Source organism: Lygodium microphyllum, chromosome 10 (genome assembly GCF_053477565.2).
Source record: "Lygodium microphyllum isolate KBCC chromosome 10, Lygodium_microphyllum_v1.1.10, whole genome shotgun sequence".
Lineage (NCBI taxonomy): Eukaryota > Viridiplantae > Streptophyta > Polypodiopsida > Schizaeales > Lygodiaceae > Lygodium > Lygodium microphyllum.
This window is the reverse complement of record NC_141144.1, coordinates 90,118,613-90,145,867: the sequence shown is the minus strand read 5'-3', so window position 1 is coordinate 90,145,867 and position 27,255 is coordinate 90,118,613. Positions and strand designations below refer to the sequence as shown.

At 41.9% G+C, this 27,255-nt stretch overlaps 1 pseudogene; it reads left to right on the top strand.

Annotated features, from left to right (window-relative positions):
- Positions 1–16,462: 16,462 nt before the first annotated feature.
- LOC148030263 (uncharacterized) lies at positions 16,463–17,484 on the top strand (annotated as a pseudogene).
- Positions 17,485–27,255: the final 9,771 nt, after the last annotated feature.

Sequence of the window (27,255 nt, the reverse complement as noted above, 5' to 3'; positions counted from 1 at the left end):
CCAGATTTTTATTGGGCTGAAGCAGTTGCTACAGTAGTCTACATAATGAACAGGACTCCCACTGCAGCAATACATGGAATGACTCCAGAGGAGAGGTATACTGGTAGGAAACCAGATATTTCTCATTTGAAAATTTTTTGTTGCATTGCCTATGTACATGTGCTAGATGAGCTGAGATCCAAGTTGGATCCAAAAGCTGAGAAGTGCATCTTTATTGGTTACTCTCTGCAGCAAAAAGGGTATAGATGCTATAACCCTTCTACTCGTAAGTTTTCAGTGAGCAGAGATGTTGTTTTTGATGAGATGAGTAGCTGGTATAAACCAGTAAATGTGATTGATGATGTAGATGCACAAAATGGTAATGCTGCACAGAATTCACAGCAGCAGTCACAAAATATTAGTGGACCTAGAGCGTCCTCTAGCAATGGTTCACATTCTTCAGATGGGCCAGTTGTCATTTATTGTGACAACATGAGTAGTATACACTTGGCAAATAACCCAGTCTATCATGCTAGAACAAAGCACATTGAGGTGCATTATCACTATGTGCGAGAGAGGGTTTTACTAGGTCTTATTGATCTAGTTTATGTCAGCACAGAGGATCAAGTAGCTGACATATTCACGAAGGCATTGGGCACAGAGAAGCTGCGCAAGTTCAGAGACCTGCTTGCTGTGCAGGAATTGGGATTGAGCTCGAGGGGGAGTGTTGAGATATCGAGCTCCACTCATGATACGCCAGGGTGACCGTTGAGTACTTATGTCACCGACTTGTCAGTTGCAGACGCGGTTGATACACCACCGATGAATAATAGCTACATGATAGCTATCCTTATCTACTCTAGTTCGTGGCTCAGTTAGTATGCCACCTTAGTTAGTTGAGTTTGGTTTGAGACCCATACATAGGGTTCTTCTATTTCTTTGTACTAAAGTTCTTTTGGCTTACACAACTAAGAAGAGGAAAACAGTTTTCAGCCTCCACCCTTGTGTGCCTTCCCCCATTGTGCAAGCAAGAAAGCTTCAAGCGAGACTCCTTCCTTCTCTCCCACAATCTTGACAACTAGAGCATCAATTGAGTTGGCACGTGCCTATCAATGACAATTTCATTGTTGGAAACTCTTCAAAGGAAAGGTGAAAGTCTCACACTGCGAGAAAAGTGTTTTGGTTCCAAGTCTTGAAGAAAGAAACATAAGCTTAACAATTTTACAACCACCACTAGACAAGAATATTGGGAAGCGTGTACAATAGATCACACCTTACCATGTCAGAACATTGATATTTTAGACATTAGTACTTGCTCATCCTCCATGTAGCACTCTTCTTGCTACCAGTAGCTAAAATTACAAAGCCTCAAAGTTTTCATCTTTAGTTCAAGCAAGCACTAATCATATGCATTTAGATATGCTCGCTACGAAACATGTGTGCCTATCTTCGATATGTCTTCATGCTTGGATGGAGCATCAATTGAGTTGACATGTGCATTTCAATAATAATTTCATTGTCAAAAACTCTTCAAAGGAAATGTGAAATTCTCACACTATGAGCAAAGTGTTTTGGTTCCGAATCATGAAGAAAGAATCATAAGCTTAACAATTTTACAACCTCCACCAGACAAGAATCTCACTACAAGGGAATGGGGCAATAGCGACACCGGATATCGGCGTCGCTATAGGCGTCGCTATATGCGTCGCAATTAGCGTCGCTATTTGCGTCGCATTTGCGACGCAAATAGCGACGCATATAGCGACGCTAATTGCGATGCCGCAGGGAAAAAAAGCGCGGCCGAAACCAGAGCGCCGTTTTCATTTTGTTTTCTTCGCCTTTTGAGAGCGAGAGCGAGGGAGAGAGCGAGGGAGAGAGCCAAGGCTTTGTGGGAGAAGAGGAGGAAGAGACGTGCCGCCGCCGCCACCGTCGTTGTTCGTGAAGGAGAGGAGGAGCCCTCGTTGCAAAGAGAAGCCGCCCACGCTCGCCATATCTCATTGGTGAGTCTCCCTCTCTCTTTCTTTTACTTGTTGAAGGTTTAAATCGTTCTCTTTTGTTTGTTTAGGAGAGGAAATGAAAGAGAAGGAGAGGGAGAGGGAGAGAGAGTGAGAGAAAGAGAGGGAGAGGGAGAGAAAGAGAGGGAGAGTGCATTCTCTCTCTCCCTTTTGCTTGTTTAATGTTTAAATTACTTTCTTCTTTGCTTGTTTAGGAGAGGAAACGAGAGAGTAAGAGAGAGGGAGAGGGAGAGGGAGAGGGAGAGGGAAAGAAAGAGAAAGAGAAATAGAGGGAGAGAGAGAGGGAGGGGGAGGAAATAGGAGAGGGAGAGAAAGAGAAAGAGAGGGAGAAGGAGGGAGAATGCATTCTCTCTCTCCCTCCCTCTCCCTTTTGCTTGTTTAATGTTTGAATCACCTTATTTTTTACTTTTTTAGGAGAGGAAATGAGAGAGAAAGAGAGTGAGAGGGAGAGGAAGGGAAAGGAAATGAGAGAGGGATAGAAAAAGAAAGAGAGGGAGAGTGCATTGTATCTCTCCCTCTCCCTTTTGCTTGGAGGATGTTTAAATCACTTTATTTTTTGCTTGTTTAGGAAATGAGAGAGAAAGAGAGATAGAGAGGGAGAGGGAAAAAAAGAGAAAGAGAGGGAGAGGGAGAGGAAGAGGGAGAGGGAGAGGGAGAGGGAGAAATAGGGAGGGAGAGGGAGAGAGAGGGGGAGGGAGGAAATGAGAGAGGGAGAGAAAGAGAACGAGAGGGTGAGGGTGAGGGTGAGGGTGAGAGAAAGAGAGAAAGAGAGGGAGAGGGAGAGAAAGAGAATTTTTTTGCTTGTTTAGGAAATGAGAGAGAAAGAGAGATAGAGAGGGAGAGGGAACTATTGTGAAAGAGAGGGAGAGGGAGAGGAAGAGGGAGAGGGAGGGGGAGGGGAAGAAAATGAGGGAGAGAGAGGGAGAGGGAGAGGGAGAGGGAGAAAGAGGGAGGGAGAGGGAGAGGGAGAGGGAGGGGGAGGGGGAGGGAGGAAATGAGAGAGGGAGAGAAAGAGAACGAGAGGGAGAGGGAGAGGGTGAGGGTGAGGGTGAGAGAAAGAGAGGAAGAGAGAAAGAGAGGGAGAGGGAAATGAGAGTATACGATGGGAAGGAAAAGAGGGAGAGGGAGAGAAAGAGAAGAGAGAAAGAGAGGGAGAGGGAGAGGGAGAGGGAGAGGGAGAGGGAGAGGAAGAGGAAGAGAGGGTGAGAGAAAGAGAGGGAGAGGGAAATGAGAGAGGGAGAGAAAGAGAGGGAGAGGGAAGGGAAGAAAATTTAAGATAATATACGTATTGATAATGGTATGCAATGTGCTTTGCATACGGCCATGTACTTCATCAAAATGAACCCAAAATTATTGTTATGGAAAAAGAAACCCTTAAATTGAGTATAGGATAATTTCTCTCAGGTCTTATGACTATGAGTAGAATTGATTGAAATAAATTTTATTACTATAGTTATAAAATTTCATAGATGGCGCGCATTAATTTTAAAATGGATTACTTATACTCAAAGTCGAGATATAACAAAAAATTATCTACCGGGACAAACAAATCGTTGAGCATGATACAAGGCCGAGATATAACATCGGATAATCTCTCGACTACTATATACAATGCAAGGTTTATGGTTAGCTTGCAACTTGACGTACATCTCCATAAAGCTATCCATTTAAGCCTTGTTTGCTGTAATGTAGATAAGATGGCAAACGAAGAAGGTCCTATTGTTCAAGACCGCGAGTCGTATCTTAATCAGCATGTCCCATGTCCTTGCTCTCAATGCAAGTTGGCAATTAGACGGAAACGCCGATTGTCTATAGAACACGTACGACGATTTGGCGAGTTTCAATCTGAGATCATTGATCAGGCGATTGCAGACTTTCAGCAAACGGTACGGTAATTTGAAGTTAGCATTTTTCATGCATTGTACTCTCAAGCTAATTGAAAACCATACACAATAAGATTGGGTCTTGTTGGTAAATTTTGTATCCAGGGGGGTGATGTCTCGACCCAAGGGGGAGTGCACCCTTTGCGGCCAATTAGAAGAGTTCGTGGACGTGCGATGGATGGATTGCAGGAGCCAATCGACCACTCGCAAGGCCCATCTATACCGTCAATGCCAGAGGAGACAGACAACCTTCCCGACTTGCCTACAATCTTGGAGCCTGAGATGGAGGCAATGATCTCCAGCACGTATGAACGCTGCAAGCTGGTACGAGCTGAAAATGGTAAACCCGGATTCACATCCAAATGGAATGCGGCGGTTCTCAGTTTTCTACGAGTTGCCATATTGGACCCACTTACAGGTCAACCACTTGTTGGATCCCATGCATATTTTCAAAAATGTGGGCAGCTTGCTATGGGACCACATCACAGGAAAGAGAGACACTATAGGGGCACGAATGGATTTAAAGGAGGTAGGTAAGATGGAGGCGCTTTGGCCGCAGTCGAGTGCTAAAGGGGGAGTGCAGCTTCCTCGTGCTCCCTGGGTTTTGTCTACCCAAGAAGAGCGCATTGTGAAGCAAGTAATCAAGTCTATCCGCACTCCGACGGGTATGATGCGTTCTCTCAGGTCCGCATTTTCTAAAGATGACCAACTTTCTGGGCTAAAATCCCATGATTGGCATAAGATATGTCAGGTTTGTGAACAGAATGGATTTTAATTAGCGTGGACATTTTGAAATTTGAAAAGTGACCATTATTCATAATGCTTTCTCATTTTTGGCAGTTTGTCCTACCGATCGCGATCGCGGGATGCCTAACTCCAGAAATTCGCGGGGCCATTTACAAGCTGTCGACTTTGGTGCAATGGATCTCACAGAAAGAGATTAAGACGTCCTCTATTGAATCCGCAAGGCGGGGAGCAGTTGAGACGGTCTGTCTCTTTGAGAAATACCTGCCCACTAGCATGCTCACGATACAAGTTCACCTTCTTGTGCATCTTGTGGATGAAGTGGAGATTGTTGGACCTGTCCATACGCGATGGATGTTCTTCCTGGAGCGCTTCATGAAAACCCTGAAAGGCTTTGTGCGACAACAAGCTCGTCCGGAAGGTAGCATGGCGGAAGGTTGGTTGGTGTCAGAGGCGTTAGTGCATATCTCACAATGGCTACCAACGGTGGAACCAGACAATGAAATGCTATGGACGCTGAAGGACGATGACAGGCTGACTGGAGATGTGGTGGTTGGAAATGGGGTAGAAAAAAGAATGGATGCCTCAATGGAAGAGAAGGTGAATCGCTTTTGTATGTTGCACCATGCCTCCATGGAGACGTGGCTCGCCAAGTACCAGATTGCAAGGCAAGATCGAGAGGAAGCACGAGCCGAATTCCGACACAGTACGCGTCACCGACCGATTCGATATCCCGAAGGCATGGAGGAGATGCCGCGGTTTATGTCAACACGATGGTTGCATGGAGCCTTGACCGCAGCATCCAGCGAAGGGACAGAGGTCTCAATGGAGGAGTGGGAGTTCTCGAGGGGATGTAGTCCAAAGGTAATGAGGGGTTTAGAATGTGTCGTATCTAAATTTGCTTGCTACATCTAATTTGAGTGTTTCAATGTGTAGTACAAAATATATAATGCAGCGTGGTCGCGCGGACGGCATTTTCGGGTGGAGCGTATTGACAAAATGCGCTCCACAATGGACTGTGGTGTCATGGCAAGGTTTGAGCAAGAGAGCCGGCGACGAGCAACGGATCCGAACACGGTTGTGGATGAGATCGAGTATTTTGGGAATTTGCAAAGTATTATTACGGTGGATTACCGTAGCTTCTCCATGATAATATTCGACGTGCAGTGGTTCAAAGTGGTACTTGGAGGAGCTGGCACAACAGTTCGACGAGGTCCATGTGGATTTCTCGAAATAGATTCCGAAAAAAAATGGATGGATTTACGCGACACCTTTGTGTTGCCGGCCCATTGTGAACAGGTGCAACTAGGCATTTGCTTGCTAATTGTAATACGACATGGTTTATGTCACAATGGTTTGAAGACGGTTTGTAAGTGTTTGTGAACAGGTAATCTTCTATCCAAATCCCCGACAACCTCGATGGTGGTATGTTATACCTTCAACTCCTCGATGTGCGAGAGTATACGATCAAAGCGATGTTCCAGGCATAGATGAAGAAAATATGCAAATAGAGGGATCGAAATTACAAGGGGTGGAGGCCACCGCAAGCTTGGAGCCTGCATCGGCTAACAATGATGGAAATACAGAAGTCGTAGAATTTTTTGAGAACGAGACAGACTCGTTGTTTTGCGGTGACATGTCTATCGACCTTCCAGTGTATGCAGAGTTGTGTCAGGAGATTAACATGGGACCATAGAATACTTCATTCTTGGAGAATTGTATTACTCAATTCGTTGTTTAGATCTTCCATATAGGTAAATAAGATATGCATTTTAAGAGGGATTTTTCAAAAATGATTTTATTAATGTCCTTTGTATAGTTTAAATTGATTATTCTAACATTGTTTTTTATCTGTGCAGGTATCGACATTTTTAGGATGAGTCGAGGGATGAGCGATGAGGAGTTTCAGGAGATGATGGCACGTATGTCTCCAGATCAGCTCGCGAGATTCAGAGAGATAGCAGATCAGGAGCTGTCTCGTTCTTCGTCAGGACGCTCTACTAGATCAGCTTCGGTGCGATCAGATGCTTCAGCTTCGAGTAGACGATCTCGACGCTCGCGACTTGGGCGAGAGGGAGGGACTGCGACTGCAGGAGGATCAGGGGGGTGCTGCTGTGGAGACACGGACGCGGTGTCTCCGTCTCGTCGTTCAGCTGGAGATCGGTCACCGCCAGGATTTGTCACACCTGTGGGGACGTCCACTCCAGTTACTCCGGCTTTTGCGCAGCCGTCGGCAGATGTCACGCCTTTTGGTGGCACTCCTTTTGGTGGCACCCCCTCTGGTGGCACTCCTTTTGGTGGCACACCCTCTGGCGGCACCCCTTTGTGTGGCACTCCGAGAGAGGGTACCCCCGTCGGTACACCGGATGTTCAGGGATCTCCTGGATATGCCCAGGAGCGTGGACGGAGATGGGAGAGGGCCCATACACGGCACACTCCTAGGGATTATGGATACCTAGTGGATGGCAGGTCAGGAGCCATCATCATGAATGATGAGGGGAGGAGGGTGATGGCTCGCATGAGGGAGTTGTGCCAACAAGTTTTTCGGCACAACGTCCTGGATCATTGGAGGAACATACCGGAGGGGAGCAAGGAGTACATAGTAGCATCCTTGCACGAGGAGTTCCCGGTGCCAGCCGCAGTGGATAGATTCTCTAGGGGCTGGATGATGGATTGCATGCGTGCATACATGTCACATAGACGATCCGACGCACGCAAGGCAATCAAGAGTGGGTCTCCAAAGCCCGAGTGGTTAGATGCAGACGACTGGCACCGACTGAGGGAGGAGGCTACAAATTCGCCAGGACGTTGGAGTCAACAGCGGGAGGCGGCGAGGGCACGAATCGAGGCCGGATCGATACATCATCTTGGGAGTGGCGGCCACAGGACATATTTGGAGGACTTTGCAAGATTCTCTTTTGTTTTTCTTATTTGTTTTTTTGAGTTATTCTTTGTACTGACAATCATGTTTCTAACAGTTAGCATTTTTGTTTTCTTTGCAGCACTCCATTACAAATCGCGATCCGCAAGGCCTTGAGACTCGATATGCGGAGAAGCACGGTCTCAGATCATTGATCGACCGATTGTATAGACGCGGCGGCCCAGTAAGTCACTCATCTTTCTTGTCCGTAGTTACCATGAGATATTTGAATGCATTATTGTATGGTGGATTGATATGTTGTTTCTTTTTCTGCAGAATCCGTTTGATGCTCCTTTGCGGCGGGACGAGCTTTCGGGGGACGAGGATTTCTAGCTCGCCCTTGGATCCTTAGAGCTCACACACCTTTAGTTTTTAGTCGCCTGATCTATGTAGACATTTTCTATGTATTAGTGATATCGTTTCATGATTGTACCAATCGCATTTTATGCAATTATGTATTTATTTCATGTATCAATTTCAGTATACATTCTTTTTGTTTGCAAACGCTTTGTATGAAGCAGTGCAGAAACTATTTTGTATGGCTCTCATACAGCACACAGTGCTATATGTGGCAGGGCAGCTTGCTGCCCTGCCACAAATTTTTTTTTTCTCTGTTACCGTCGCTATTCGCGTCGCAAAATACCTGCATGCGTCGCTATTGCCGTCGGTATCAGCGTCGCAGATTCTCTGTAACCGTCGCTATATGCGTCGCTATATGCGTCGCATTTGCGACGCATATAGCGACGGTTCTATGGCGTCGCCAATAACGACGCTTTTTGCGACGACGGGGGCAAATTTTGTTGTTTGTATTTTCGTCGCTTTAAACGTCGCTATAAGGTCTATATCTTGTAGTGTCTTTGGAAGCCTATACAATAGACCACACCTTACAATGTCACACATTGATCCTTTAGACATAAGGACTTGCTCACCCTCCATGTAGCCCTCTTCTTGATTCTTGCAGCTAAAATTACAAATCCTCAAAGTTTTGAGCTTCAATTCAAGCAAACACTAGTCATATGAATTCAAATCACTAGTTGACTGCCCATCTTCAGTATGTCTTCATCCTTGAGTGGAAAATTATAAGGTTCTTATCTAGGTGTTCTAAATAGAGCAGTCAATAAATGGCATTAATAAAGGCTAGTTGTGTTATGCCCTTTGCAATTTTACACCATTATCTATAGCTACAATATTCCACAACCTTTCAACGTAAAAATGAGTTCTAGGGACAAACTGAGTAGCATGCGAGGCTCCACCTCAAAACACAGCACGAGTGATATTTTGACTAGTTAATTTGAAAAAGGCAAGGCCAAGCAAGATTATTTCCAGGCACAAAACTCTTTTTAAGCACATATATTTTACATTGATGGCGCAAACTTCTTGCATTCTTGTCATTTTCTCCTCTCTTAAGAAAAGTTCATTCTAATTGTTGCAAGCAAGTAGAATATCTTAGGAGAAAGCATCTCAAACATGCATAATCCCTTCATATTTCTCATGAGAGTACCCAATTACATCAACAAAAACCAATTCATATAGAGACATGTAGATATCATCTATTAATCCAACAACAACATAACAAGTCCATTCTAACTCTCATAAATGCTCACTCACTCACTCTTGGTCTTCTTAACAACTCCATAAGACAAAAGTATCCATGATAATGTTTATAATAGAGATAAAAGAAGTTGACTAGAGTGCCCAATGATGTTGCTTTCACTGCTACAAGATAGGCACTCAGACCTTCTGCCTCTAGTTTTTTTATGGAAAGTATATCTAAGAGAAGCTATCCTTCCTGCAACACAAAAGGCATTGGGTCTTCCTCACTTCTATCCTCAAAGTCAAACTCACTGCTAGGCCAATCTGGTAACTACAAGGAGATAACATGGAAGATGCAGTGCTGTTCTACACTGTTATTAGCTCCAGACCTAATAGCATTTGGCTATGTCAAAAGCATTGGAGAGTTTGTTCCACCAGCCATGGACCCACCAGTAGCAACATAATGAAGGGCAATGCTTCCATATAATCCTGCATTGATACTTCTACCAATCTAGTAGCTATCAACTTTTCTCCATGGATTTGAATTTTTTTTATAAAAAAACTTAAGAATGGACCTTTGCCTCATTTTCTTAGGAAATAACACTAAAATTCAACTACTCCATGCTCATATGTAGGCCTGATGCTATTACTGCATTCTCAATCCTCCCAAAGCATGACTGATATAGTTACTCGACAAAAACTTAAAGCATTTGTTAGCAATAAATAGAGCTAAATCATTGGTAGATTACAAGCTTAATGTTGTACATGTGTTTTCCTACCTTCGAATGTGCAGTCTATAGGGCTGCTTCATGCTCAATTTAGAGTAGCAAGGAACTCAAAAATAATTTTGATTCATGCTCACATGTACTTGCTCCTTGCTCACATGTAAGCCTAATGCAGCACACACCATTAGATGACACACCATGCAAGGACTATGAAAGTTGTAAGGTTTGTGATAGCAGGCATCTACCCTCTCTTAATTATGAAGAGCTCATGAATCTTCCAACACAAACCACCTCATGTTTACTTTTGCAAGACATCATAATCAAGTCCCATTTTATGCTACAATACTTGCACCATAAGAAAGGGTTACCGTAAGTCAGATCACATCCTCTTCTAGCACATGATTGAATCTTTTTTGAGAAGATTTAGCTATGCTCCACCACTTCTTGACACACTTGCATGGATCAATGCTTCTTCACCTTCAAAACATGGCCAAGTGTGTGCAAACATAAAAATTTTCAAAAGATAAATTTCACATTTCTATTTCATAGATACTAGAGCTTTAAGAAGGCATCTGGATACTATTCAATCCTCAAGGGTACATGTTTTGAAGCATGTGACATGGTGCAGTAATAATCTCGAGGATAGACTTTGGATCATGCACACTCCTCACCCTTGATGAAAAGTATTATGCATGGTTAAATGTAGTGATGATGATGTCAATGCATTTTTTTATTGTCAACTAACAAACTTGTGATTTTTCATGAAGGGGCACACCCTACTTCACTTTGGGAATATGCACATGCTAATATACTATCAAAATATGATAAAATACAAACAAAAATGCCATAATATTTCTTTTGTATATCATCTCAATTGAAAAGTGCCACTAGATTTGCCAAGCACATGCTAGTTTCCAAGATTCGGTGCATAAAAATATTAGCAAAACCAAACTGTAATCTGGTACTTACATGCATATATGGGCCCAACAACCTGCAATTAGTCCTTCATGCCCCTTCTCCTCCATGCTCCATAATTCAACTTCTTAGCTTGATGTTGCAATCATGGAATAGCAACCATATGTAGCTACTTCACAACAACTAATGCAACCATATGTAGTTGATATAGACATGGAAGCCTTTGGGGGAAATCACAACTTGCCCATCACTATTGAACTTAATAATAGGGAAGAGGTTGAGACCCATGCCCTTGGATCCAACCACCAAGTACATGGCTTGGGTGAAATGGCCATCTCCAAAGAAGCCATACCTGTGATACTCACCAATAGTGATGCAATAGCATCTAAAGAAGTCAAGGAGGCCGTTTGGGTGCAATAACTCAAGTGATAGAAGAAGAAAATGAAGGGGCACATTTGGTCCTCGTAACCTCCCTTGCTACTATTCACTCAATGGATCCCTCTTCTTTCATACTCCCAAATCTATAGATTAACACTAACAATGACCCTATAAATCGACACTCCCTCTCACAGTAGCAAATCTTCTAGATGATGATGCCTTCTTTCCTGGGACAACATGTGCTATTGAAAATGCCTATATCATCCTTACATCCTCAACTTTCATGGACTAAGCAAAAGATGGCATTGATGATGCTCCAAATTTCCTTCATGGAGGCCTTGATCCAGTGCAAGAAGCACATGGAAAAGAATATTCAGATGGAGAAGCAATCGATGCTGCCAATACTCATATTCTTACTTCTGCTCTCTTCAAAATAAAAAATATGCTTCTTTGCATTTTTTTCTACTGTCCTTGCTAATTTCAATGCTATGCTTCTACCAATGCATGATATGCCACAAATTCGTCAAGCTGTGAATATGGACTGCAAGCCCTCTATAATACATATTACTTTCCCTATTGTGTATTATGGAGATGTTATATGCATTGGGAAAAACGATGACAACGAGGCTACTTATCTAAGTGCCAAATAATTGATTCGTGCAATAGAAACCACAACATCTCAAGCAAGTGCAATTCTTCCATCAATAGTGTCCAAACTAGTAATATAAGGTGGCCTATTTTGGTTCAAAATTTATTTCCTATCAAAATCACCCTCAACCCAAGATTCCTCTTTAATAGTGGTTTTCTATTTTGTGAGGATCTAGAGCTTACCATGTGACTTTAGATGCATTGGTACCAATTTATTTGCTCTAGAACAGCCCTCTTCTACTTGTGGATTCATCATTCAAACCACTCCTGGTTTCGATGGGCTGCAATCCTACTTGCTTTTTGCCAAATGGAATCAACTTCTATCTCTAAACCTTATGGAGGTGGTTGAGATCAATCATGGTGGTGTAGCTTCAAGCTCCATGATTAGTGAGTCTTCGCCTAGATGCCCTCTAGACCTCTCTATTATAGGGTTCTTACAAGGATTTGAGGTCCACCAAGTCAAGGGGGATAATTACAATCTTGAGGGACAAACATAATGATATATTTTATCTTTCATCCAATGAACCATTAAGGAGCATATTTGGTGAATGTGATGCAAGTTCTATTCATGTCACATCTCACATCTAGAGAGCCATCAACTCGAGGGGAATTAATATGATGAAATTAAAATCATTCATCATATGAACATCCTATAAATAAGTTTTTCTCTCATGTTGTTTTTTGTTGACTTTTGTTGGGATTGTTTTGCAACTGTCACCAACATCTGACACAACCTTACATCTTTGAATAAGCACACCAAAACTCAAGTGTAAGTAATATATATCTTCTATCTTAGGGAAGCTACGAAAGACAAATGAGAAAATATATGGCAAGTGTATATCCATGAGGCATATTTGTTTAAACATAATGGAGGGTCGATGAGTGAATTGCTATTGAGCTTACTAAGTAGTAAGTAGTGTAATAACCTTTGGAAATGTTAGTATCATAAATCTTTTAGTATGATGAAAGTATTGAGACTCTGCATTTTATGAATTAAGGATTTCTAGAATATGTTTCCTATGCCCACCAATCGGTATGTATGGATTCAACTATAAGATTGAATTCAATAACAAAATCTTAATAATTTTTTGTAAACACTCTAGTAATGGACTTGTATGTGCTTGAATGTAGTATCCCAATTATCCATAGAGACTCCTGAACATTCATATTCCATTGTATTTTGATTTCTTTCCCAATAGTTGGGCAAGTTCTAAGGCAATAATCTTGATTATAATATCTTTAGCTATTAGGATATCCCAAGGTGTTGGTCCTATCCACCACTAACCTCCTAAAGTATCGTAGGTTGCCACCAAATTCTTGATAATGATAGTCCCATAGCTGTTGTGCATCCAATCTCTTAAGTAGTTGAAACACCAAGGAATATGCTCCCTCTTTTGGTTTCATTAATCCAAGTCCTCCTTTTAACCTCTCAACTTTTACTAACTCCCATGCTACAACATGCCATCAATATTTGTTTCCTTCATGTTTGAGTTAGTCTCCATTTTCATAGCCATCTTGACAGACCTGCATCTGTGAATTTTAAGTTTTCCATACTTGCATGGTCACCCCTCATGCCAATCTCAGGAGCTAGGTGCATCATTTCTTGAAGAAGTGTTGAGAAGAAATGTTGAACCTCCACATTATTTGCCTCAAAAGAGCATCCCTCTTCTTATATTCCCACATTACAAATCTGCCACAATCATTTATAATAGAGAAGTAGACAACTTGGATTTCAATAGTAGTAAAATTGTGGCTTGTAGACATGGATATATAATGCCCTCTGATTTCCATTATGATTTTTTGATCATCTTTATGGTTACATTGTGTTTGCTCTCTACTTGTGGATGATGTTTTGCATGTATTTTTAAACATCCTCCCTTATGGTAGAAATAAATACCAGCATTGAGGTTGTACAATGCATGATAAGCCCAACCAGGTTTAGTCTACTACAACACTCTATTTGTCTTTATTTCAAAGAAATTGTCCAACCTTTTGTTGATGATTTGCTGCAATCACTAGTTCTATTTGTATCAGCCTCTTTTCACAGTTTGGTCACCTTCTTCACCATGGTCTTCCTGTTGATGCAAGTCCAAAATATGATTTTCCTCCCTTGAAAGACAGTAGCGGCCCGTACTTATGGTTCTCATGGGCCCACCATAATATGTTCCTTCTTTTCTTATCCAAGAACAGGTCCCCCTTGTTTTTTTTGTTTGGTCGCATGTGGCCTGATGATGCATAGTGTAATTGTCATACAACTAGCAAGAGCTTGATAAATTGCTAAAGATTCAAATAAGAAATATATGCCTCAGCTATCTATATCAATAAAAACATGCAAAAAATTGATTATTGAATATATTGGATGCAAATAGAGAGCAACTATACCGACAAAATTTCCCACTTCTCATGTCCTTGCTTCCTTGAAAATTAAAGCGGATCTGAGAGCACATAATCTACCTTCAATAACCCCAGTACCTTTCATGGCTCCATTAGCACATGAAACTCGATGGGATCCATTTTCATCTCCTAAATTTTCTATAATATTGAAGCAATTCAAGCACGCTTCATAAACTACTTAAGTACAAGTCATCCAAAAGCTCACATGCCATAACTAGAATCAAATGTATTCCTATTTCACACACATCCATTTTCTCTCTCTATGATGTATTTTGATTGGTGCAATTCAATTTTCTCTGTGGTATCTTTGATAAATATATTGCGTGAGATGTATTCTCATCACCATATTGGGATTGTACTTTTTATCATTGTAAGTTGGAAAATATTTTAGCCCCCACAAGCAAACAAGTGTGATTTATGAATAGACTTGGAATGGTGCTCTATCTAATCTTGGATAGATATACTAGGCTGTAACTAGAATTGGAATGGCACTTTGTTGGTTAAACATACTACGTTATGGATGTAAAGAGCCAAATCTGACTTGTGGACCTCATCACCTTCATAAACATTGCTGGCTTAGGAAGGTTTCATAAACGTCCAAACGAGCAAACACCTTCGAATGCATAAATTGAAAGAAATGAAAGGCATATCAAACATGATTTGGGGGCTTTTTCTTTCAAATTTGTTTGGATGCTTGCATGCATTTGATCGATGGAAATGGCTAGCCACTCCTTTTTGTGTACTATAGAAAACTATCCACTCATATCCTACTTGTCAAATTTAGCAACACTAAGATAGTTCTATCCCCCATTGAATAATGGAAACCTCAATTAATGGCTTTTTTACACACATTTGTCCCTGAATGAGTATGAAATGACCCTTAGTTATTCTAGAGCATCAATCCAAATGACCCTTAGTTATTCTAGTAAGATCCCTTACGGATTACATGGACGTAGCTCAAAAATGGATGTCTGCTAACATCATCACTCTAGAATGAGTTGTGATAAAGAAGTAAAAGTGGAGTTTTTGTTTATGGCTACTAGGGCTCCACCCAAGCTTATAATACCACACTTACATTCATTTGGAGAATTGTTATATCACAATGACAACTAGCCAACCCATCACAATGGTCTATTGAACTATGTTGCTTTGTATTTTGTATTTTTCTTTTTTATGGTTGTAATAGTCATAGAGTTTAACTCCTCCTCTCTCTAGGGACCTATAAAATTTAGTCCATAAGGGGCCTTACTAGGAGATCCTAGGGTTTTTGCGTTATCTAGAGTATACAACATACATGTCCTGCTATTTTAAGACTACTAAAGGAAGATTGAGGCTCATTAGACACTTTTTATCACTATAGCACTCAGAGGCAAGCACCATCTTGCTCATTTAAAAAAGCTATGCAAATACCAACATTTTCTTCTAACACAAGAGCAATAGGATATCTCAAAAAATTTGGATCATTTCAACCATCTAGGTCATGAGTGGAAACACTATAACTAATCAAAATCTTGATTGCTTATCATCCAAGGCTCATAGGGTCCTAGACCAAGATTATGTTTACATTGGCATGTCCAAGCTTGCAAGGGTGAGTATTTTACTAGTTTTCTTAAATTAACATGATTTTTAGACCAATTCATGTAAGGAGTGCATGAAAACCTATAAGGTTTTTAATCCAAACATTGCCATGTGTGCCATTATACAATATCCTATGTCTTTATGAAATATTAAAACATGTGCATTAAATGGTTACAACATTGAAAAAAGTTAGAGAAAAGAGAGTAATATTGCACAAAATATGTATGTAACTACTTGGTTTGAGGCCTCCTTTTTCTGCAACATGGTGGTCATTTTCAACATTTAGTGCTAGGATAAACAAGCTTGTGACTGTATTTAGATATGGGCTTTTGACTAAAAGTGAAGAGGCTTGCATATGTGTGTATCTATGTGCATGTGTATGCATGTGCACACGTGTGTGTGTGTGTGTGTGTGTGTGTGTGTGTGTGTGTGTGACTTAGATAGCAGACGACGTCGTGAGTTGAGCAAAGGTGGTGATGGTGCTTATTCTGTGGTGCTTATTCTGTAACCAACAGAGCAGCAACAATGCTTGTCTTTTGGTTCATCTTTCATTGCTCCCAGACGGGTTGAAGCTCTCTTGCGCAGGGCCTGTTTCTGCCTTGATCGAGCCCTGCCCTAGTCCTCATGTGAACCATCATCGATTTGAACTGTGAACAGTCTTTCTCTGTGACCTAACATTCCTGCGGTGCCCTGCTCTATGTCTGAGTGAGAGTTTCAAATTTATGTACATATTCTCACAAAGAAAGGCCTATGGAAACTAAGTGTCATCACTCAGAGCCTGCTACACAAGATGATGGATTCTCAATGGATGCTCAGTATGTCTTTGATACCCTCAGGGATGACTTTCAGCAATCATGACAGGAATGGGGCAAACCAATTCCAGAGGTTACCTATAAATTGAAGTTGTCATCCCTTGTGAATCTCCTCAAGAAGTTGTCTCATACTGCAGTAATAATCATTTTTCCGAGCAGAATCCCTGTGGCCAGCGATGTTGCGCAGTGGATTAAGTCTATTCTTGGAGGATGTTTTGTGGAGGGAGTGTACTTTGCCTCCAGAGGCTTTTATGAAGTGCATTTGACAAATGCCACATGCAAGCAGAGGCTTCTTGAGTGCGTGAGGAGTTGCTTGGTCTAGCTACTTCTTTGGGACAGGTCATTTGTCCACCTCGCCCCATGGGGAACCGTAACAGGTTTTGTATTCTTTGGGACACTGATATACCTACCCCTCCTTCGATTGCAGTGGAAGCGGAGGATTTCAATTGGGTAAAAAGTATTTTAACTTGAAGTGGGGTGTGTTTGCAGGCGCTTGTTTCGCTTGTCACAAATTTGGGCATCTGGCCTCTGAATGCCTTGTGGTTCTGCATCAATCCCCCACAAAATGCTTTGCCACCCCAGACAAGGGAAAAGAATGATAGCTTGCAAGCTAAGACAACAAATGCAAATGGGGCAAAGAATGCAAAATCAACCAATCAAGTGCACTCACTTGTGGCAAAAGGGAAAGATAAAGGGAAAGAGAAGATGAAAGAATTAGTGGGGATTGATGAAGATGGCTTTCAACAACCCAAGAAGGTGGTTGTACTGAAGAAACACCCCCTCCAATCTCATCATTGGGATGCTTCTACCCCTTCTCCAGGACAAACTTTTTCTTTAGCCCCTGCCCCTGTTCTTCAAAATTGGGTAGGGGTTCTGAAGAAGGACATCCCCATATGTGACTCAGGGGAGGGAGAAAATGCTATCTCTGAAGGCATGCAGCCTATGCAGGCAGAGGCCTAGCCTCTCATGTTTTGTTTTTCATCTTATATGCTCTTTTGTACATACCTCTTTTATGTTTCAAACACTCAAGTGCTTTACATACAATGTACAAAGCCTCTGCAATGCTCCGAAGTGGAGGCTTTTATGGAATTGTGTACATAAAATGCAGCCTGATATAGTTTGTTTGCAAGAGCACAATCAACACTCTATGGCTAGACAACATGTTTTTTTCTATGGCTATGATATATATTATGCTGGTACTGCTATCTTTTCAGGTGTATGCATATTGGTAAGACATGAGTTGGAACCTCAGTTGGCCTTTAATGACAGCAGTGGTGGCAGATGGATAGTTATACAATGCAATGTCAATGGTGATATTTTTGAGTTTGCATCGGTATATGCCTCTCAGACTTCTGCCATGAGGGCTTCTTTGTGGGATTCTATAGGTAGATATCCATGGAAATCCAATGCATTTATCTATGGAGAGTTTAATAACTCCCCCTGCGATCTCATATGTTATCATTGGAAAGGTAGAAATGGAATGATATGCTGCTTTCTGTGCAAGCTGAAGACTTATGGATACTTCTCCAAGGGTCAATCCCTGGATATACCTTTCACCATAATGCATTTACCACATATTGAGCAAGGCTTGACAGATGATATCTCTTTCATCCACAACAATTTGCAGATTTCAGCTCCCATCTCCTTATAGATTTTTCATTGGGTTTGTCAGATCATGCTCCATTGTGGATGAATTTGCAACTTGGCATGCCTCTCGATGATCTGCCACTCTTCTCAAGAAGATTATTGCATGTTAATCAGGCATATTTTCAACATCATCATTTTCAGCAAATGATCAAATTGGCCATTCATCCCTTGTCATTACATGCACAGGAGGATATGAATTATGCCTGGGATAGTTTCATCTCCCGTGTGCAAAATGTCATTACGCAATACAAGAAATGGCATATGGCAGAATGGAGGAATGAGGTTACAAATGCAAAAAGGACAGCACAACTATTGATTGAAATCTCTCAGTCAAGGTCACTTTTTGATTTGGAAAAACATTCCCTCTCACATGCCCAATCTAAGCTTGCTATCAATTATCAGAGGAAATTGCATAAATGGCAGATAAGGGCAAGAATGAAGCCCCTCATGGGCAAGGGCTACTCATCAAAAACCTTTTTCCAGAGTTTGCATGCTACTCGAAAGAAAAACTCATGTCTGAGGCTTAGGAAGCTGGATGGCACTTGGACTCACTCTTTCTCTGATCTCCAAGATGAATGCCACAATTATTTTTTCATCTTCTTCCTCACACCATACAATGTACACAAAGTATAGATAAGATACAACATAATGAAAAGTGGTCTACTAAGTCAAACAGTACATAATAGACTACACTAATCGACTTGCGCTATATCTTTGCTAGCTATAGGTAGATGTAACAAACTAAATATAATAAGTGATAAGTCAATGGCCATGTGAGTATCATAATGACCACCAATGTGCTAAGTATAGACCTGCGGATCTATCTAGCCATGCAGTCCATCATCAATGTTGGCATGTGTTGAGCTTGCCATCTCTTGCCATCTCAACAAGATTTGCATACTTATGCTTGAGAGATCATCGATCTTGTCTTCTAGTATGGGATCAGTATCTTTTAGGTGATCCTAGGCCTCCTTCACCCATTCTTTCACGTTCTTGATGGCTTCAAGTTGGCATTTTGGGTTGGGGTACTCCCCAACCTTAGCACTTCCCTTTTTATCCAACCGAGGAGCCGACCTTTCTTCCTCTATATCAATGCTTTCCTTCTGACAGGTAGTGTTGTGGCACTTTTGATTTTAAGGGTTAGCTTAGGGTATGATCTTGTCTTCCTTTATCTATGACTCTTCTTTCCAAATGAGGTTGCATCCAAGTTACTAGGCCTTGGCAGTGATATGCCGGCCTACTTTGTCTACGCATGGGTCATGACATGCAATGGGATATGCATGGCCTCCCCATCGAGTGTCTCGACACTGAACAACCCCAATTGAACCAATGGCTTGCTTTCGAAACTAGAGGATGGTCTCTGTCCTAGGGCAATAGTAGACAAAGAGATGAGTGATTCCACAGTGAGCGCATCTCAGGTTTTCCTTATCTCTATTTACTTGCTCCCTCTCGAGGCAGCATGAAGAAATATGTCTGGGATGACTACAACTCCAACACACGATTAGCTCTTGGGTTTGTGCTCCTAGGCCTCCACCTCTCCCTCTTCCTAAATCCATCAGTGGTATTGGTCAATAGTCTATGAGGATAACATTACCTTCCTCATCGTATGACACATATGGGTTTACATAAGGATCGTCGTTGCTAGGCTCGTCCACATACACATAGTGGACTTGAGTTTCACTGGGTGAATGAGTCACATAAGGTCCCGGTGGTCTAGGGATACTTGTAGGATTTATTTCCATTCTAGGGATGGTCAAATTAGCATCATTAGATGCCATGAGAGCTAGTGGGGCTCCCCTTACAAAGACGTTCGGTGGCCTGTCCGCAAGGTAGGGTTGATCGTAAGGCTGCAGGTATGGGAGCCTCTAAGGGAATCGACAAGGCATGGTGTCATGGCCGAACCTACCACAATTCGCACAAGGTGGTGACCTAGGGTCTTGACACTCAATTGGCAAGTGGTTTCCACCACAATGCACACATTGGAAATGTGGGCGCGTTGGTCGTCTCATCTTAACCTGTAGTTTGGTTATGTCCATCCTAATTTCTGCTAGTTCTTGTCTCGACTCAGTGCCCTTCTCTTTGTTCTGATTGCTTGGGTCTGCTCTCTCACTCAGCATTGAGGCTCTCTCGAAAATCCTAGCACTAGACTCTTCTTGATTGGAGCCTCTAGAGCCTCTTTTCTTGAGTTGTTCATCAACTCTAATAGCTTCTTCAAAGACCCTTGCTAGTGCATCTTATTGCAAGCTTGAATTGCCAATCAAGGATTTGTAGAGCTCTTCGATTTGTATTCCATTGATGAGTACTATGGATATCACCCTTTCTGTTGGTCTCTCACCCATGGGAATTATCTTGAAGAGGCTCCTCACATGGGTCACATAATCTCAAATATCCTCTTTCTATATCTGCTTGGCGTTCATAAGTTGCACTAATAGGTTATCGAAGTATCTAGGTTCAGAAAATATCTTAAATGAAGATATTTTTCAAGCCATTGAAATCGACATGCTCCACAACATCTAGACTTTTGTACCAAGTCTGAATCTTGTCGCCTAAGTATAGTCTGAAGGTTGGGGAGCATTGAGTAGGATCAATGAGTCCGTTGGACTTGCAGATCCGCTCAAACTTCTCCACAAAGTAGTATGGGTCGTCGATTTCTTGGTATTTGTCTAGTTGCTTTGCTACCACGATGATTTTTTATTGGCTCCTAGAGCGTTGGTTAACTCCCAACCTTGTTAGTAGCGATGTTGCCAATGATGCAATGCTTTGTTCTGTGGCCGTGTTATCTAGCAGTAGTTGCTTTGTCAGGAGCTCACTCAGTGTGAGATCTCCTTCTATCTATCTCAAGCTCTGATTCGGGGATGAAACCCTTACTTCGATGCTCAATTTGAAGTGCGCAAGTGCTCAAGCTTGAATCCATTGGTCTCGACAATGGAACCAAAATCTGGGGGCAAGCACAAACTCAACTGCCAAGACCCACGGATCGCTTATTGTTCAAGCATTTCAAGCGAGCACTAATGGCTACCTCTCACATAGCCGATGCGCTATCCTTCTCTACGAGTGTAGTGAGCTTACCTTGATGCCTGATCGAGTTGCTTCCTCTCTCAAGCACTCCAATAGCTCCATGATTCTTGATGCAAGCTCAAGCATCCTCAAGCCTCCACCTTCAAGCTCCATCCTCCATAACCGCATGTGAGACGAGAGAAGAGAACCGAAGAGGAAAGAAGAAGAAGAGAGGAGATGGTGGAGAGCTTCACCTCCTTGATCCCTCACCCCCACACACTCACTTCCTCACACTCTCACACTCCCTCCCTCAAACACACATAAGTAAGCAAAGAGAAGAGAAGAAGGAGAGTCTCTTGTTGCCACACACCAAAGAATGAGCTCTCATTCACTTTTTGAACTTTATATGCAAATCCCTAAATCCCTTTTGGGTAGTCATCCCCTTTTTACATGGCCGGCCATAGCCTAGGCCATTTTTTCCATTGTTCCCCTATCTTCTTAGCTTCGTTCCTACTGCCCATCTACATTTACAATTTGCATGGGTCACGGGTCAGAGCTCGGTGCTCTTAAAATAAATCATGGTGTGCCATGTGCTCTTTTACAAAAGTATTGAATTGTGCTTTTTCTTGTGCGCCTCTCCTTGATTTAGGACTTGTTCACACTTCTTGTGTTTCTCGATTTTTCTTGGCGTGCCTTCATTCTCCATTCCACTTCTACTTTAGATTTTTTGGATTTTCCACCTTGTTTGTATGAGGGTTAATAGAAAGTAATAAGAAAACAGAAGGCCAAGTTAAATTAAGAATAGTGGAATATTGATTAAAGCTATCACAAAGCCCTTTTATTCATATGATGTACAACAAACCAAGTCTAATACAAGCACTCACTTTACAAGTGCAATACCTTATGATGTTATGATTGCCCAAATATTGTAAGACGATAACTTAGAGGTAACCCTCATTTAGGACAACACTCTATTGTAATAGGTTTATGCAATCACATAAGCTTCATAAATTATGAACAAACAAGGAATCCTATAGCATAAGGTTTCTTCCACTGTTTGGTTATAGAAACAGGTGATGAAATACATAAAATCTAATCAAATCCTTGTATATGCTTGAAAACATGACTTTAGCTCTATTTTATGAGTATGTATAGTGGCAAAAGATCACTCCTTTGCTATTAAAAATCACCCAAAATAATGGCCTTTGATAGTCCAAAGCATTGACCCATAGTAGGCAAGTAGATGCCTTAAGCAAGACACCATGTAAGCAACCCGGACATTGGTTGAGTCCTGACTTGTATATCAAATGAGATCTATGTGACCAGATGGCAAAAAGGTGACCGTTGTGGGTCTAATCTTTGGGTTAGACGGAGTGGTTAAGCTGGTAGCAACTTGAGGCGCATTGCATCGAGTTGCGGTGTAAGTGAGTTAAAAGGGGCCCCTATTGTGGGGTCCGGGGGCTGTGCCCCCGGCCCGATGATAAAGGGAATATTCCGTGGAATATTCCTGGCCAACTAGTGGAGGCTCATATGGTAGGTTGGTCAGCAGGCCGACCTAACGACCTTTGCGGGCTATAAAAGCTAAACCCCTTCGCAACCATCTCTCACTCATCTTTCACCCAGTTAGAGTTGTTGTTCTAGCTAGCCTTAAGCTCTTCACCTATCTTTTGTCTAGATCGCCATCTAAGCTTCACACAGTGGAAGCACACGGGTGGACAGAGCCATCTTTGTATCAGTTGTTTGGAGTTAAAGAATTTACTAATTCTCCTCTTATCTGTTGTGTACTCTCTATCTCTTTCTCAGATTCTATTCACTGCGCCGTGTAATATTTTACACCGAGTGCAAGGGAGGAGCCATTGTTGTCTTCCACCAAGCTTATAGAGAGCCTTAACACAACCCCCCCTTCCACGTGGAAGCTTTAGAAGCTTCCTGGGGGGGAAGCTTCTAAGGGCCCTTAAGCCCCCTTTCACCCCCGTGCCCCAAAATTTCCCAACGCCCCTTTTTTGTGCATTTTGAAACCACACCCCCTTGCCCCCGGGTTTTAAACTCCCCTTAAGCCCCTTTCTTATGGGCTCGCAAACCTTTCCTTTCAAACCCCCCCTACTTTTAATTATCTTAAGGGCCTTTCATTCCTTCTTGTGCCTCACCAAATTCTTCCTACCCCCCCTGGTGCTAAACTCAATAACCCTTTGTCTTTCACCCCCTATTGTGCCTTTCGAAAACCTTACACCCCCCCCCCCCCCCCCCCCCGATGTCTTATCATCCCCCTTATCCTTTAAACCTTAGGCTTTAAAGGTCTTATCACCCCTCTTATCCCTTAAGCCAAAAATACCCCCCGTGTCTAAAGCATTATTTACCCTTCTTTCATGGGTGGTGGAACCCCGTGTCTAAACCCTTAAGCCCCTGTCCGCGACATATTTTCTTTTTTCCTTAGCCTTCCCATGTTTCGCATGGGTTTTAAAAACCACGTGCTTTATAAAATTCCTTAAGCCTTTCTCTTGGACTTAGGGATTACTCCCCATTTCTCCTGTGGTGGTTAAAACCCTTAGCCGTTCCTTACCCTTTTCAAAATACCCTTGGGACTTTGATTTTTTCCCCTGCTCGAAAAAAAGAGAAGAAAAGTATTGAGGTGCAAGGGAGCAATGGTGGAATTCTGAAAAGGAGTGTAAAGTTGCTTCCACGTCCGAAGGACTACAATTACGATGCCTCCTAAGAAAGTTCAAGGCGCAGTCGTGGGAGGGTCATCTCCCGTTATCCATGTGGATATTTCACCCCAAAACCAGGTTTTCCTTCTTAATTTTTATTTTATATCGTTGTAATTCAATCATGCAAGGTTAGTTGTTAGAAATAGGATATATTTTGTCCTAATTGTTCACGATGAAGGAATTTAGTCATTAATACATCTAATGGAACATGAAAAATAAATAAAGTATAAACGTATTTTTTTTGCAAATAGCTTTATGCATTGAAATGAATTATGAGCTAGATTATTACCCATTAAAATAGTACGCTTCGGTTAAGCCTAAAGGTATAAAATTGCATCTCGCACTATTAACCCCTATTCTTTTTACAATGAATCATCATGGAAAGTGCAAATCATGAAATGACTCTTACGATGCATAAACTCTATGAAATTATCGTTGTTAACTACATAACTTAGTAAGAAAAAGGTTTCTTATTTAGCATGAGTTTTGTTCGCAAAGAAAAGGTAAGATTAGTTGGAATTAACCTAACCTCAAATCGATAAAGTTTAGGATTGAAAAATCTATTGACACATAGATAACAAATCATGTGGAAGTAATCTTGAAATTATCTTCTAGAGATAACCAAATTGATATAAACTTTAAAATACCTATGCTACGAAATATTCGTTGGGAATGAGTTAAATTCCAAGAAATGCCTATACCTTAAATACTTGCCCACATTCCCTGAATGTAGGGTCAGTAAATTGTAATCGTAAAAGAAACTAGGGTTTTTCCCTGAGATTCTTACAAAAATAAAGCTAGGAAACCCTAGGTCTAACGACGTCAGCTTAAAGAATCTGAAACGGATTGTTTCATGACTCCATTATCGCATAGTACGATGCGAGACTTGCGCAGCAAGTACGGAGTCATATGGTCTTGTGATTGAATCACAAGAAGAAAGGCCAAATTCTCGCAACGAAGATGGCGGATCCTTACGCAAGTTATCTTGCAAGAGGATATATACTTTGATATCCTTCTTGAGTAAGGAAGATTAATTGGAGATTAAAGACTAGAAATTGAAGTACCCAATGAACTTTAAGGTTTGACCAAGTTGGGTTAATAGGGTACGCCCTAACCCAGAATATAGGGAATCTTGCCAAGTTGCAAGTCATCCCGGATCGAATGTTGGATGCATTCGAAAGGAAGGATTTATTCCTTAGCAGTTTGCCAATAAAAACGATCAATGGAAATGTTTGTGCTTACTACAAATTTTAGAGCACTGTTTGACTTGTTTGACGAATTAATTAAAAGATAAATGAATATCTATACTTCAGGTTGAAGGCCTGAAGGGAGAGGCAGCTTCAATTACCCCCGACTGCCTGCCTGACCCTAACCAAGAGGGTTGTTGACCATGCCGGGAATGTGGACCGAACCCCTGCGAGTAGTCTCTCCGTTGAGCGCTACTTGGAGCAGGAGGACGCTTGGGTGTCAGGGGGCTCTGGCCGTAAATCCCTCACCTTTCGGGCCCTGCACAAGAGGCTAACGTGACTCGGGATTGGATCTCGAGGCTTGCATACTAGTCTACAGGTGAAAACTTGGATTAGTGATCCCTGTGGATTGCTGGATAGCCTTCGAGCGAATTGTGGATAAGCCTATGGGCTGGAATCTTTGTATTTCAAAGATAAATATGATGATCTGTTAATAAAGAACTTGTCTGATATTGTTTTTCTATGTCAAGTGATAAGATTACGAGAAGGAACCAGTGCCTAACAGGTTAATTAAAGAAGCTGGTTGTTACATGTCCAACTAATGTATTAGATAATTAAATAACTAAAACCACTCGAGGAAAGTGTGGAGGATGGGCCATAGGTCCGTCCTATGGATGGGTGGTCCCGGTTGGCCGGGAACTTTTCTCAAATCACGAGGAATAGCAGGATGATCATCAAAGGACATGAACAACAAAAGCGTCGACCTAGAGTTATGTTTTAACCCGATTTACGTTGTTTTAGGGGAACGGAATGGGACTATGCCTTATGGCAGAGAGGTTGAGCTTCGCATCCCTCTCGTTTTCCATTCTCCTTGAACCAAGTGCAGCGTGTATCGGCTTCGGACCTAGCATTTCTACGTAAAGTAGTTTGCCTAGGTTCGATGCTAGTTGCTGTTAGAAATGACCAATCAAGAAAACCCTAATTCAGGTCGATCCTAAGTGGGAACGGCTAGAATACTTCCGCTACGTGGCAGAGGCAAAAAGCCCTAGATCATAAACCCCGTAACATTCCATGGGAGTGCCGGGCGGAGATTTCTAGACATCCTTTCCGATGGACTGCTAAGACGTGTCCTGGATGATACTAGTGGACACGTTACAAATGCATTTAGCAGATGGCTGTAATTGCCAATCCATAAGCCTGTCTATATCAAGCATAGGTGGAATTGGTAGAAAGGGATACAGTAAATCAGCAATTTTCTTCCATATAAACCTATGATGCATTCCCAATGCATAAGAGGTCATGGCCCGAGGAAAGGATAAAGTATATCCCCAATCATCCACCACATCCTGTTTGTACCTAATTCCCAGTTTCATAAGATTGTATGCCTGAACAGGTTCCTGTAAAGCAAGAGGAATGTCAAAAATGGCACTCCAATGAATGCTTTCTTTTCGCATGAAGTTTGTCCCCAAACAATTATCAGAAACCCATTTGACCTTAGAGAGAACCTGTTTCCAATCAAGTATCAAAGCAGTAGAGAAAGGAGAGCCAGCTATTCTGCCCACAAATCTGCCAATGACAACCTCCCAAAAATCTGTAATCCAATGACCATATGCAGAAGTGCTCATGCTAGCACACATGGATGCTAGCATACAAGTCCATACCTGTTGCTGATGGAAGAAAGTATGCAACATGGTAGCCTTCCTTGCAAGGACATGATATCTTATATTGAGGATGTTTAGTCCACCATGCATCCTTGGAGAGCACACCATTTCCATCCTCATGAGTCTCAATGCTTTCACAACAGCTTTTGTCTTCCATAGCATCTCCATAGCTTGAGACATAAAAGCGGAGATATCCATGGATGACCAATGCAGCAAAGGCAAATAGAACTGGACATAAGACATCACAATGGATTGTACCATTCTGAGCCTGACATGAAGGGTCCAAGTAGAAATCTTCCAGTATTCCAGTTTATGTTGCAGTCTTTGGAAAATCCATTTCAATTGCATTTTCCTAGGATATGCCATCCTATGGGGTATCCCATATGCTTGACAATATCTGTGGAAAGCACCACCTGACCAGGCCATAGAATAGAGTGCCAGTCACATTGTTTGAGGGGAAGAAATTTAGATTTGTCAAAATTAACATGTAATCCCATTGCTAGACCATATAGTGAAAGAGTGGCCATAAGCATG